General features: G+C 38.9%; 1 protein-coding gene across 4 annotated transcripts in view; it reads left to right on the forward strand.

Annotated features, from left to right (window-relative positions):
• SPOCK1 (SPARC (osteonectin), cwcv and kazal like domains proteoglycan 1) overlaps positions 1 to 14,269 on the forward strand; it is a 286,032-nt gene that overhangs the window by 151,198 nt on the left and 120,565 nt on the right. The window lies entirely within an intron of this gene.

The raw sequence follows: 14,269 nt of genomic DNA on the forward strand, positions 1-14,269 counted from the left end.
AAAAGCTTTGAAATGTTGATGGGTAATGTAATTCTAATTAAATCTGTAATCTAAGAAAGTGGCTTCCACATGATCTTCTTGGGGAAGGCCAAAAGCTTCCATTCTGAAAGACAATGTGATCAGTTGTGCATTTCTTCATCTCTGATTTCAGCTGTAGAAAGATGTAGGATCCTTTCAGCAGTATAATGGTATGTGCTGTATGGCAGATCCATATGTACAACTGTAGTGCTGGACAAATTTTAACATCATTTTGAAGGTACATGTGTTACTTAGATGTTAGCAGTAGTTATGTGATACTTTTAGGATTTCTTTTTCCTACATTGCTTGTGTACGTGTTCTGTATGGATGCACGTTGTCATCTTTACATTAATTTGGAGAAACTGGTAAATGAAGCATGCAACAAATCCACTATTCTTTATTAGCTAATTATCTGGTTGTGAGTCCCAGCGTTCAGCAGTTCAAGCAAATAACATAGATGTGAATTATTCATTACATGGGAACTGCCATAATGGGTGAAAATGAAAGATTCTAGCTATTCCAGTCTCCTCTTTCTGAGAGCTTTATCAAGCATGAGTTAAAAGATACTGCAACCATAACAGCATGCAGAGGTAGGGTCATTGAGCCAAACTGTTCCTAATGTTTGGCTTCCATCTTCTCTGGTAGAGGCTCTTAGTGCTTCCCATGCAGGTAATGGCTCTTCATGGATGTAGACTTTTCTATGGCAATTTTTAAGGCTGCCAGTTCATGCCACCAGAGGAAGGTGTGGGTAAACAGCATTTTACAGGATCAGCACTAAACACTCTGGGATTTTAAGCACAATGAAAAGCTTACTTGAGGTTACTCACTGAAAAGAGAGACTACATGATCATTTTATTTCACTAAAAAACTTGCTAGTCCACTGCCAGTAAGAAGACACATCGCTCTTCCATATTTGTGGTCATAAGCCTGCCAAACTTCCTCTGCATTGGTTTGCTTTCTCAGGCTGCAAGTAAATAACAAGGGTCAGTAAAGCCCTTTCAGCCACAGCCTTTTGGCTTTGTCCTGTTACATTATAAAACCAGATGATCCAGAAATCCACCTGAAAATGTAGCTAAGTGATGGGAAATTTAGACACGCTAACAAATTACCAGGAGAACATGCTGAGTTTCCAATCATTCTGCAGCCTGAGAGACTGCTGAATTAATTAGCTTCATAGGAAACTTCAAGGAGGAGCTCCTGAGACAATCCACTGAAAGGAGCAAAGAAGGGCGTTTCCAATGACATTGGCACTTTGACACCTTCATCTGCTGTTCTGAAGTGTTTGCCAAGCCCTTAAAAAAACCCTGTCTAGATATTAATGTTAGTGGTACCACCATCCACCTTCCACAAATACTGAGAGCCGGTAGTAAAGGCTACACATATACTAATGGCCATGTCATATATAGAATCTTCCATGTTTAAGGAGCCTATTATGCCTAATAGGTATCTTGACTTACTGACTGTACAGCTTGCATTAAAAGACCTGATATGGTAGTCTTCCTTTAGAGAAAAAAACAAATCACAAAGATTTATGGGTCATTTACAAACCTATAGGGCATGAAATTGATACTGTGTGAGAAAGAGGGAAAGGAATTCCCTCATTAGGTCTTGCACATGAGAACAAAGGCTGTTGCTGTTGTTTAATCTGAGTTCTTGTGATATATCCCCGTAGTGCATTTCTACTAGACATGTACATGGAATAATACATTAAAATACTGATACTGCTTTTAATTGTGGTTTTTTTGGTTTTGTTTTTTTTTTTTTTAATGTCTTCACTTTTTTGGTGTGCATATGTCTTGTGTATGAAAGAGCAGAGGATGGTTATGAAAGTAGCTGAATTAAATACCCTGAACTGGAACGCTGATTCCCTGCTTCCAAGCGGTGATATACAACCTAATAGCTCTCAAGCATTATGGGCAAAAGTACACTTTTACTCTGTTGTTGCTGAACTTAACAGTACTGAACACTATGACTACTTCTGTGGCAACAGTAGAAGTTGATGTGACAGTGTTTCTTTTCAAGGCTTGTGATTTAGTCAATTGGGCTGTAACTTAGCTGCTGCTTAGGCTTACTGGTTTGTACAGCTGTTCCCCACCTCTGTATCTCTGTAAAGAAAATTGCTTTAATATCCAAAATGTTGGAAAAGGGTCAGAACACAGGACATGAAGCTCTTGGTTAGTTTTTTCTCTCCTGCACACGCAGCATGTTCAGGTTGTCTACAGTCTTTGTTCTGACATGACTTAGAGTGGAGGAAAATTTTGAGTTAGGTTTTCTGGCAGTGACTGTATCCTAGAAAGTGCTAGGAAATCAGCCGGAAAAGTGATCTTGCCCAAATTATAAATGCAAATTCAGTCATCATGTCAGACAAACACATTTTCTCTGAACAGATTTTAATGTTTGAATATGGTTAAATCAAGCTAAACTTATTTTCCAGTTCAGTGTCAGCCCAAGTAACATAGGGGGGTATTGCAAACACTACAGGGGAGGGAGGAGGAATGAAAAAGGAGCAGAGATTCTCCCTTATTGTCAGTCTGTCTTACTGTACGGCTTGTTCTGCCCTCTTCTTGCAGCAGAGAAGACCTCTCTGTAGTTGTGCACCCTTATTAAAATGTCAATTTACTCATTAAAATCAAATAGAAACATATTCTATAGAAGAAGCAGTGGGATGGATAAATCGTGGGATGAAAATACAATTTCTCTTCCCTTAAGATCACAGCACATTTATACAAATGGAAATGTTTTTTTCTCCTTCATACTAGGTCACAGTTATATTGTTTCTATCCTCTGACTATCATTTTTCAACACGGATCTTGCTTACAGTGGAAAAGAATCTGGCATTATTTGGTATTCCTTCCAGTCTGAGATCTACTGCTTATCCTCCTGGGCTTTCTATATCCGCTAGGAACCGTGAAGTCTGGAAGGGGATAGCAGTTACAGGTTGCATTTGCATTTACATCTTTTCAGATGAAAACAGAATGAAGTTAATTCATTTAGAACTATAGCAGTAGTTCCCCAGTGTCCTTCCTCTTTCCCATCTCCTGTGTCTCAACCACTGTAACACTTTCTTGCTCTTCATATTATTCTTGTCTTGAACTTGGGGCAATGCCTGCAGATATGTCTAGAGATGGGTCAGATGAGTTGTCTCTGGAAATGTAATGTGTATTCCCTGAAAGACAGTAAAACCCAGTTTCCAATTCCATTGTTACTTCGTGTTTGAATTATTCAGCAATACTGATACACTTGGTTCCTTTTTATTAGAACTCTCTGTTTTATCTTTGTTCTAATAAAAAGTAACATGTACATCAGGAACCTTGAATAATTCAGTCTTACTTCGTAACTCAGGAAGCTTACTCTTTTTCAAGGCATTTCTTGCCTAGGAGTTCCAGAAATCAAGCAATTCTCCTATGAACAGTTGCTGCTCTGTTGTAGAAGTGGATTTTAGCTACCATGCTGAGTGCAAGGTTACAGAATTTGCTGCTGTATCGCCTGAGGCAGCCTCAGCTCTTTCTCTATAGGAAAAGGACAAAACAACATTTTAGTTATTCCAGACAGTTACTCAAGTATCCGCAAGGAACTGTTCAAACTTTAATTCTTCATAAAGCATCTTCTTTCAGAGTTATTTTAACTAAGTATTGGCAAGAGAAATAGCATTTTTCCTCTGTCAGATGATATCTTCATCAATGTATCGTTTTTTGAGAAACATAAAGCATTTTAATTAAACTGTGAATCCATTTAATGCCTTCTAAATGTTGTTCCTATGCGTTTAAAAATTACTATCAATTACTTATCAAAAGATATATCAAGATGCCCTGGAATGCATTAATGAGACTACAATTCTAGCATTTGCCAGACAACTACAAAACACCAACTGCAAAGGGTGTTTTTTTAGCAGCAGCTCTGTAGAGGTGATCTTGTGCTGTTAAAAATCAATTTTGAAGCCTCAAAACCAAGTGAGGAACTGTATGAATTAAAAGTTGATCATCAGTTTCTGTACTTCTGATGTGTAGCAAGAAAAAAGCCTGCATAAAGACCCTTATGTTGGGTTTTTTCCTTCTGTATTCATTGTTCTGCAGGAGCGTACAAGTCCTATAACTTCATACTTTCATTGCTATCATACCACTAGACACTTCTTAAATTGCAATGCTAATGTTCTTCCTTGTGACCACTTTCTATCTTCCAGCCCATTTGACTACCTGCTTTTCTCACTGATGAGACTAACTGCTTATTTTACCCTTTCCTTTCAGTCTATGCAGAAAGATCACCAATTTCCTATTGTTTAGAATCTCCCAGGCTCAAATTCCTGCCTTTGGCACAATTCCAGTGCTGGCTGGTCAATTCCAGCAGAGTGGAATTAATTTTTACAAAGTGAATTTGTAGTTTGTGAATTTTCATTTTGATGTGTTTCTCATTAGAGATTCTCTCTTGCACTGTGGAGTGAGGAATGATATTAGATATTTACTGATTTTCACAGCACTTCTTTCCTTTAAACTCATGCTAGAAGATGGAATTCCCTTTGTTGTATTTATATTTACTACTCTTTAGCACCAGGCAGGACAGGTGTTTGTCCTTTCATTTATTTCCCATTTAAACCTCTTCCAGATACCAATTATATGACTAATTGATTATCCAGAGAGGAACTTCATCATTTCCTGCTTAGGTAATTGCTCTCAAAAGCAATGAAAATTACACTAGGCAACAATCTATTAACCCAGCTAGCCCCCAGGCAATTTACACTTGTGATGTGTTTTGTGTCGCACAGATTTCTAGATGATATACAAGCCTGTGTAGTACAGCAGTGGTCGTTCTGTAGGGTTTTTTTTTGGTCATGTCTCATGGCTAAAATCCCTATAACTTTTTAATTCTAGTGATTTCTTCTGACAATAAATTATTTACCTGTAAACCTACAGGTCTGTGATTTTTCTATTTCATCCTTATTCCAGAGGTGTTTGCAGAATGCTGCCCATCTCACAAGATTTTCCGCTGTGCTATTAGGTTGGCAGGAACTGCTTCCATGTAATAGGACTGAAACTGTCTTTTCAGGATGAAATCAGTTTTTGAAAAAGCCTTCTATCTTTGTGTTTGTTTTGCCCATTGCACACTAAAACTAATATGGAAACAAATCTTCCTCTGTTGATGTAGGAAATGAAGTGTTTTGCCCATGTTTCCATGGAGACAATCAAACTGCCACAAATGAACATGAAACAACTCGTAGTTCTGCAGAATTTAGCTGGTTTGATATAACTACATTACAAGTCATTCACCCTTTGCTTGGGTTCTGTGATGCCTTCCGAGAGCCCCAGCATGATTTCTAGACAGTGATTATTACTATCTCCATTTTAAATGCTGAACAAGAGAGAGAGGCACAGAGTGACTTAATTCATTTATTCCAAGTCACAAAAAAAGCAATGATAGAACAAGAAGACAATCCAAGGGCATCCTTTCCTTCCTGCCTATTGACAGTCGCTGCCTATGCACTAAGATGCTGAGAATGTCAAGAGCAAGTGGAAAGTTGGGAATTCTTCCATGGCATACCAATTCAAAGAATGCCATCCATATTGTACCTTATTAATTAAACATAAAATCACATCCTACATTTTCTACTTAATAGTTGATAATGTCTGGAGCTAAATTCTGTTTCATTTATCCTAGCAAATAAGCAAAAGAACTTAATGGAAAAAGTTAAGGTTTTCTCATATCCAGGGCTGCAATGTCTTACCTAGTTTAACATTTAAATACAAGTATGTGGAGCTACACAGGGTGCCTGGCTGGGAACCGCTGTAGCTGTAACAACGTTGACATTCAGTCTGTCGACAAATAGAGCAAACACGCCAGCCCTTCAGAGAATGCATATCCAGAATGTTTATCACTTGCCTAGCTCTCTGTAGTGCTGTGTTAGAAAAGAATTTTAGGTTTCCATACTGAAATACTGATTCATAAAAACAGTCATTTGGTCCTTATTTTTCCCTTTTGCTGATGGAAGCAGTAATAACAGTGATGCACTTTTGCTTCTTCATTACCTCTAACAAATAAGCATGAAAAGATATGTTTGTTATTCATGTTTTCAATAGAGATTTAATGACATAAAATATCTGTTGAGGAATAATAAAATTTGATTGGTAAGAGAGTTTTCTCAATGAAAAATACAGAAGAGTTCTACAGTGTTTCAATTTTCTACTCAGTTCACAGGATTACACTTGATTATAGTTTTTAATCAAAGTTGGAAAAGGGATCACTATCTCACAAACTGATATCAGAATTAAAGAGCTGTATTTTTTTTTCCCCATTATATTATTGCTTCAGTTAAAGTATAAATCACAATGGCTTCTGAATTAATACAAAAGTGTTTCATGACATACAATGTGACTTCTCCCCAGGCAAATCAAAGTAGATGTTTGTATTAATCTGAAATGGGAAAGATGTATCTTTAATTATACGTGAATAATTTAAAATATTATATTCTGAAGAAGGTATAACCTGCTTTCATTGGCCTTGGGGTCAAATAATTTGTATCAAATGAAATCCCACTAAATAAACGACGATTCACTGCAATGTAACAGGAAGCAGATCTAGTCTTGGTCAGTTCACAGGCAAAATTATATCTGGCATTTCAAAATTACCATAGGATTGTCAAGTGCAAGCATTCAGAAACCTCAAAGCTATCTGAAATATCCTTTTTTTATTTTATAGATATAGGTATCGAGTCTTTTGTATGGCTTTGATTTTTTTTGAGTCTTTCTAGTTTATATTTTCAGTATTTCCCCAGTAGTAGTAAGAATAAAATCTTACTGGCTTTTGGAGAGAAAAACAAAGTCCTGTTCTGGTACTAGGATCTGGAGATTTAAGGGAATCAGCCAGTATCACAGGACCCAAGTTCAATCACAGAAATGGAAAATGCAGGCAAGGCTTCTAACAAAACAGATCTGACTGACAGTCATTTCAGAAGCAGTTAACAGCTAGCCAGTTGTACCAGTCTGGAGATCCAGGTGCGTTCCCTCTCTTTTCCTCACACTCATTTGCTAGAAAATTGTGCTTGAAAGTCTGAGGGAGCAGTTTTCATTCCAGAAGAGGCAGGGATGGGCTTGGAGACACCCAAGGGCAGGGGTCAGTGACTTTCCTGCAGAAAGAGCCACAGTGCTTTGGCCAAGCAGTGACAAGCTGGTAGGGTGGAAATCACCTGGAGTGAGTATCAGGATGCCTGTGGTTAGAGATGCTTGGCTGGGTTTCCTTTGAAAAGCAAGCAGAGAGCTGAGGCTGACCAAAGGAAACAGTTGTGTTTTTAGCTCTGCTCCTGTGCGAGTATCTGTTAAGATAGATACTGCAGAACTGTGTCCTCCCTGCAGGGCAGAAACGGAGATTTCTTCATTTTCTCATGTTCCACCAACTAAAGATTAGAGCAATCTTTTGAAGCTCTACACTTCCATCCCAGAAAGCTTGAGGCTGGATCACCCCAGGGGCATTGGGGACTCTAAAACAGAAACAGTAGAACTGCTGTCGTAAAATATATGCCAAAGCCCTGTGAGTCCTGGAAAATTGGGTTATTTTTGTACTCTCACTACTTCCTGGAATTAATAATTGAATGGAACATCTGACCAATGTCCTGTCTGTGGGTCTTTTAGGTCTGTTTTGCCTTCAGCTTAAGGGGATACGCAGAAACATCCCCTTGGGTATGGCATATACGAACACAAATTATCACATAATGGAAGTGCTTGGAATTGGGAGAAACATCATGGCACTGGTGCCAGATTGCACTTTATTGAACCATGTGAGTGCTCTGTTGGTTGAACCTTTGCCTTGCAGGCAGGAGAGTTGTTTGGGAGAAGTGAACCTGGTGTTAGCTGAATAGCAAAGCAAGTACCCAGCTGTGTTTCACAGCTTCTTCTTTCCTGTTTGTTTTTCCAGATTCAAAAGAAAGTGTTAAAAAGATAAACGTCTCAGCTAAACAAATCTAAGTATATGACATATTTAAAACCTGTCCCAGTGTAGGGAAGTATTTGAGATATATTTGCAGTATATTAAGATATAAGCCATAATGATTCATTGTCAGAAATCAAAACAGGAGATTCTCTCTCATAACTCTTCAGCAATTCAACTTTGGTCTTTTGTGTGTCTCTTTGCTAGTTGCTGGCCAAATACCTACCCTGCTGGTTGTGACTGATTATCACATTCACCAATAGAAACACATTTCCTAACTTACATTTCCTATCTTTTTTTCCTTCACTTATTTTCACTGCATCAGATTTCTGTATATTTGTCAAGAAAACTCATTTAAATACTCAGGTTCTTATCCTTTGCTTCAGAAAGGAAATCTGTAGAGTCCTTTGAAGCATCTCTTGCCTTGGATGGCCCTTAGCAATGTCAAAAGCAATTATATGTCAGTTGTAAGAAATGATTTTCAAAAGTGCCTGTAAAAATTAAAATAGATGTTTCTATGCACTATACCAGCGGCTTCAGCCACTCAAATGTTAGAGTCCTCCAAAGCAAAACTATACAGAGATACTGCGCAGTGATGGAATAAATGCTGACGGTTTGAGAAGCTGCTGTTCGACTGCCTTGAGAAATTCCATTTGCTGAAAATAAATCACATCCATGTTTGAAACATTCAGGCTTAGGGTAATTAATTTTCAGCTGAATTGATTTCTGTATGCAAATTGCTCGGAATAATTATGCAGAGAGGAAGCATGCGAGAGAGAAAGAGAAACTTGGATATCTGAGCTCTGAGCCTGTTAATCGAAGACATGTTCTCCCCTAGACTTAGAGGAGGGCTAACACCAACTTTCTCCCTAGTGAAGCAAAATGATTTCTGCCGAGATCTGCAGAAGCAGAATAAAAACCATTGGTAATTGTTTGCAATTGATACGGGGCAGGGGGGTGTCATCTGTTATTGAATAACATTTTCTAAAACCAATACCCAAAACAGTATCAGCTCTGAGAAGAAATGTGACACTCGGCTCCAATAAACAACATGGTCTTAGCCACTCAGCATGATGTGAAGTAAGAAAATCTAGGGAAAAATTGTAAGCAGAAACCTTCTGAAGTAAATCAAAGGCTCACTTAGGTGTCTTGTTCATGCAAGGGCAATGGGGTAGTCCCATTGCACTCAGTTTAAGCTCCTCTAGCAGTCTAAACTCAACACATGGATTGGTTGGAGTTTTATCACTGGAGCATTGAAAACTATCATGTTTTCACAGAGAAGCAGAGCAACACTCACCCGAGTGCTCTTTAAGTTAATATGTATGGCCATGTTCACCTTAAGAAAAAAAACCCATAAATTATCTGCTTTAAAGCTGAGTAGAAGCTCTATTTCTGGGAGGAAGTCTGCGGTTTACTTTGAACAAGTGAAATGTTAAAATCAAAACTGTTTTTAGCCATCATGTGTTGAAAACATGCCCTTTCCTAGCAAAAATCAAGGGCTGTGTTAGTGTAGAGGGTTTTATTAATACATCTTAAGCTGGCTGTATAGCTTCTTGCACGTTTACTACGCAACAGTTTTCAAAGAAGCATATAGTAAAATTCCTCCAAGTCAACCTCTCTGCTTTGATCACACTTTCTCTTTGGCTGTCACCACGCTGCAAGTGGAGACAAGATACTGATTTGAAACATTGGCTCTTAGATGAGCTGCCTTTTGCTTTGTGCTGAATGGGAAGGAAGCCTGGTGAGGAGTCAGCCTTTAGCCCCCTGCCTGCCCAGGCCACCTCAGTCCACAGCTTTCTCATTCCTGTGCCCTAGCTGATGCCTTGTACAGTCACGAGCTGTGCTTTCCTTCTTATGCTTGCCTGTGGCATATTGCTGGAATCAAGTAATACGTAATAATATTAAACTGCACACCTATAATGTAACGCATCGTTTAATCGAGAGCCTTTGTTTTATTATCAGTCTCTTTCGTCTTAAAATACATGCTAGGATCTCTGCATCAAAGGCAGCAGGTCCTGTTTTCCACTTCATCATACCTTTGTCAACAGATGTTTTTCTTTCCACATATAGTCAGAACAGTTCCAAGGGGATTGCATGAAAGCAACTGCTCCTGACATTTCATTATGCACAAGTATTTTGTCATCGAGTGATCATAGTACTTATTGTCAGGCAATTTTGCAGACAAACCCCCCAATATTTACATAATGCCATTTTTTTGGATTGTGTAGTTTGTTTCAGCTCCACTAAGCAGCTGGGAGTTGGAAATTACTCCTTTCCCCCAAACAAATGGTCATAAAACCAGAATCAAGCTCATAAATCTTGCTGTGAACTAGTTGTACAGTTTCTGGAGGATTACACATCCATTGCTGCAAGACATTGAAAGTACTTATTTGTTATCACCCTTTTAAAGTCAAATGTGTGAAAAATAAATTTACTCCATTATGATTAGCACAAAGACCACAACTGCAGCGTATAGAGCTACAGTCTTACAGAGCAAGTTCTCCCTGTACTGCCATTGTCTGAACTAAGGGGTTTCCTGCAAGTCATAAGTCTTCTTTTATTGTGGTAATATATAAAAACATGAAATGTAATAGAAAAGTATCTCAAACACTGGTGTTAGGTCTTTGTCCAACACTGATTTATATTGCGAACTCACAGCCTCTGGTGAATGGTACAGGGAGGGAAGAGGAAAGTAGGTTCAGTTCATGAGCAAACGTTCTCTGCTTTATGGGGCTGGGAGAGAAAGGGATTTGGGATGCAACTGGTGTTTCTGATCCTTTGGGGATTAGAAAGAGATGCCTGTTAATGGTCTGATGCAATCCCTGGTGTTTGTTTCCAATTACTCTGGTATCTCTGTAAATTAACCTCAGAAGATTCAAAGTTTTTAAGAGGGAATTTAGGTTGCTATGCATAATAAAAGCTTGGCAAAAAAAGGAGTGCAAGTCTTTAGTCTCTCAATGGCAAAAATTCTGATTCCACACCTCTCTTTTTATAAACGGGCCCAGCAACAGGTTTTGGGTCACTGCCTACATATGAAAGCCTTTCACTTCACAGTGCTATCAGCTAACCTATGAGTACAGTTTTCCTACAGAAATGTTGTGGCCAATGAAGCAGAAACTTGAGCCCATCTAAACGCTTCTTCACTTGTGCTCTGCCAGACAGGAAGAGACTTCACAGCTCAGAGTGCCAGGACAGTTGGCCAGAAAACAAATGTCAGTGGCAGAAACATCAAGGTGTGCGGTGAGGAAGACTGAGGCTTTTGAGCCAAGATAAAAACCCAGAGATTCTAAGTTTTCCCAGGCTAAAAAACTTCTGAAAATGATGATACTGAGAGATGTGCAGTACTGCATTTCCCTGTGTTTCAGCCAGCTGTCTCCTGGGATGGGTATTTCCCTTGGAGACCAACTGTGCAGAGATTTGAGCAACACGGGAAAAGCTCAGGACAAGAAAATATGAAGGCTGGACTCACAAAAAGATAGAGTGACTGAAGTGGGATTTCATGAAGGAATTTATTTTCATGTGAAACCTTTAATTCTAACACTGGCTGGACATGTATCACCTCCAAAAATTTTGGACCAGTCCTCAGCCACTATCAGATCAGATTAATCAACCGTATCAATTTCACCTTCACAGTCTAAAGAAAAAGTGGAAGAATGCTCACATATTGAAGTCAGGCGTAAGGTATTTCTGTTACTACTGAGCAGACAGACCTGAGTAACTATATGCAGACTCTTTGACGTAGAAAAGGGATGGCTGCAGTTTTCAAACTGATAAAATAACATCTTCACAATAAAAATTTTTTTTTTCCTCACTCCTCCTCTTCCCACTTTCATTTATTTATTTGTACTTTTGGCTCTTCATTTTCAAAGATTTCAAACTCATCACTTGAGGACAAAAAGAACTATGATGACAAATACGGTTGTTGCATTTCATCTTATTCCCAAGGGTCTTTTCTTCTGCAGATGATGAGCATCTGCTCCTAGTCATGTAGAAATCTGATTAACAAAGCAGGATCTTTGATTAGCATATTCCAGAAATTGTTTCTTATTATAAGCTCTCCTTAGGGCTTGTGTTGCTTAGCAGGAGGGCAACCTTCCAAACTTATTTAACATCTTGAGGAACTTTGCAGACACAGAAATCCCTATTTTGACCTTTTATGTTCATATGGATCATGCATTTTGCATAAGTGGAAAAAAAATCTTAAGAAATAGTAATCTACATTGTGGGGGTTTTGGTGTCTTCTGACATAGCCCACAGTTTTGTTTCTATTTAATAAACTTCCTTCTACTGTTTTTGAACTGTGCGTAAGGGCTGTTTGTGAATGAATGATATGTATGAATAATACAAATGAATAATAAATGATGCTTCTATAGTGTCTTCCTTTTAAGGCTCTTCATGAGCTTTTCCACCATGAATGAAATAATTCATCCAACATGCAAGAAGGGAAAAGCTTGATTTGTTATTATTGCCAGATAATTCTTTTCAGATTTTAGAAGCAAGACACAGAAGTAGAGAGAAGTTGAGGCCTGATTTAAAAGGAAATAGTGACTGGGATTTCCAACCACATCTTTTCCCATTCTTTTGCTTCCAACTGATGACCATTCTACAATAGTTTCTTTTCTCAATAGACAATTTTTTAATTGCAAAATATTTGAAAGTTGTGTCCCTTTTAACAATAACGTATTGTGCGATGCTATTTCAGAACACACATACTTCAGAAGTGCATGCCTTTTTATTGCCTTAGAAGACTTAAGGAATTCCTGAAGTGGATGTAGTTCTTTGATGCTAAGTATCAAAACTGTGCAAGATGTCCCCTAGACCATGTGGGCCCAAATCTTGCTTCTCTTATTCATGCCAAAATAGTATTGACCTTCAAGGCTAAATCCGTATTCCCACTAACTCTGGCTGACAGAAAACTATGAGCACAAGGCCAGAGCGCACTCTCCTGCAGCCCAGCAGTGTTGGCAGCTATTAGCCCTGGGCTCCTAGCCAATTTGCACAATGGTTTCTGTTGATGCAGCATTTCGCATCAAGGATGTGTCACCAGCAAAAGCAAACAACGTGCATGTTCTCCAGTAAAAGAGCAAAGCCAGCTGCAGGCAAGCAAAACTTCTGGTCATGGAATATTTTTGTGTGGATATGACCTTTGAATCTCAGCCCACTGAACCAATGCTCTGGTGACCCTTCACGCTCCAGGTGGTGCTCACTCGTTAAAGGCTTTGCAGAAGGAGAGTATCTCTCTCTGGTTTGCATTTTAAGAATAGGTAAGGAAATTGTGGTTTGCAATATCTGCCTCAGATATTTCTCAGGCTCCAGTGAGAGTAAAGTAAAAAGGATTAAGAGCGTAAATCTCACCCGCTGTGTTCTGGGGTTGGGCCGTGTCTCTTGCCTGTTAGTCTTGACTTGGAAAAGACACCAAAAGGCAACAGCAAAGCACCTCTGAAGAGCCTTTTCAGCCTGTGCTCTTTCTAGTGGGGCAGACCCTGGCCCCTTAAACAGTGCCTATATATTTTCCTAATGGCAACTCATGGGATGCTGATGCCTTGTTGTTTATGGTGCAGGAAACAGATGGTCTTTTCTCCTTCTTTGCTCACTTCACTTTTTGTATCAGTTTTAATGGCTTTAAAAGGAAAAGCTTTTAACACTTTTGTTTTGTTTTTACGATTTCCCCGTGTCCTGCACCAAAGGCATTTCACTAAATACATATGCACTACTGAAGCTCAATTGCCCATCACAAATGTGTAATGGGTGTTAATGTGGTGAGAACTTGTAGCTATGGCTGTTTAAACCAATACCGAACAGCTGCAGCACTTCAGCACGGAAGGAAAACACAAAAATCCTCTGCTTGTTGGAAGGGCATTTGCTGTCATATAAAGAAATGTGGTACATAGCAGAGTGAAACTTCTTGTACTTCAAAGAGCATCCTTTAAAAGTTTCCCTGATCGTTCAGTATAAGTGGGGAAACTCAGTTATCGTAATGTGCAATAAGAGCTTTATACAGTCCCAAACACCAAACTAAGAGTTGCCCATTTCCAAGAGTGGCCCATTATCTGGGGAGGGAGGGAAGAGGTAAAATGGGATTTGAGGACACATTGTAGAGAAACAGTCAAATCCATACAAAATAATGTCAAGAAAAAAGCTATCTAAAAATCAGTTCTTAAACAAAGATGAAATTTCTCTGTATGGCTGTGATGCAGATCTTAACGAGAGGATTGCTAAAGGGATATGTTCAGGAGGAAGGTTCATGGCATCTTTCCTAGTCAAAACTGTAAAGAGGGTACTGAAGGTTAAGCCCTAGTACCCTGCGCTTTCCAATGTGGGATTGCATGTCACTTCGCGT

The sequence above is a fragment of the Strigops habroptila genome, chromosome 12, assembly GCF_004027225.2.
Source record: "Strigops habroptila isolate Jane chromosome 12, bStrHab1.2.pri, whole genome shotgun sequence".
NCBI lineage: Eukaryota > Metazoa > Chordata > Aves > Psittaciformes > Psittacidae > Strigops > Strigops habroptila.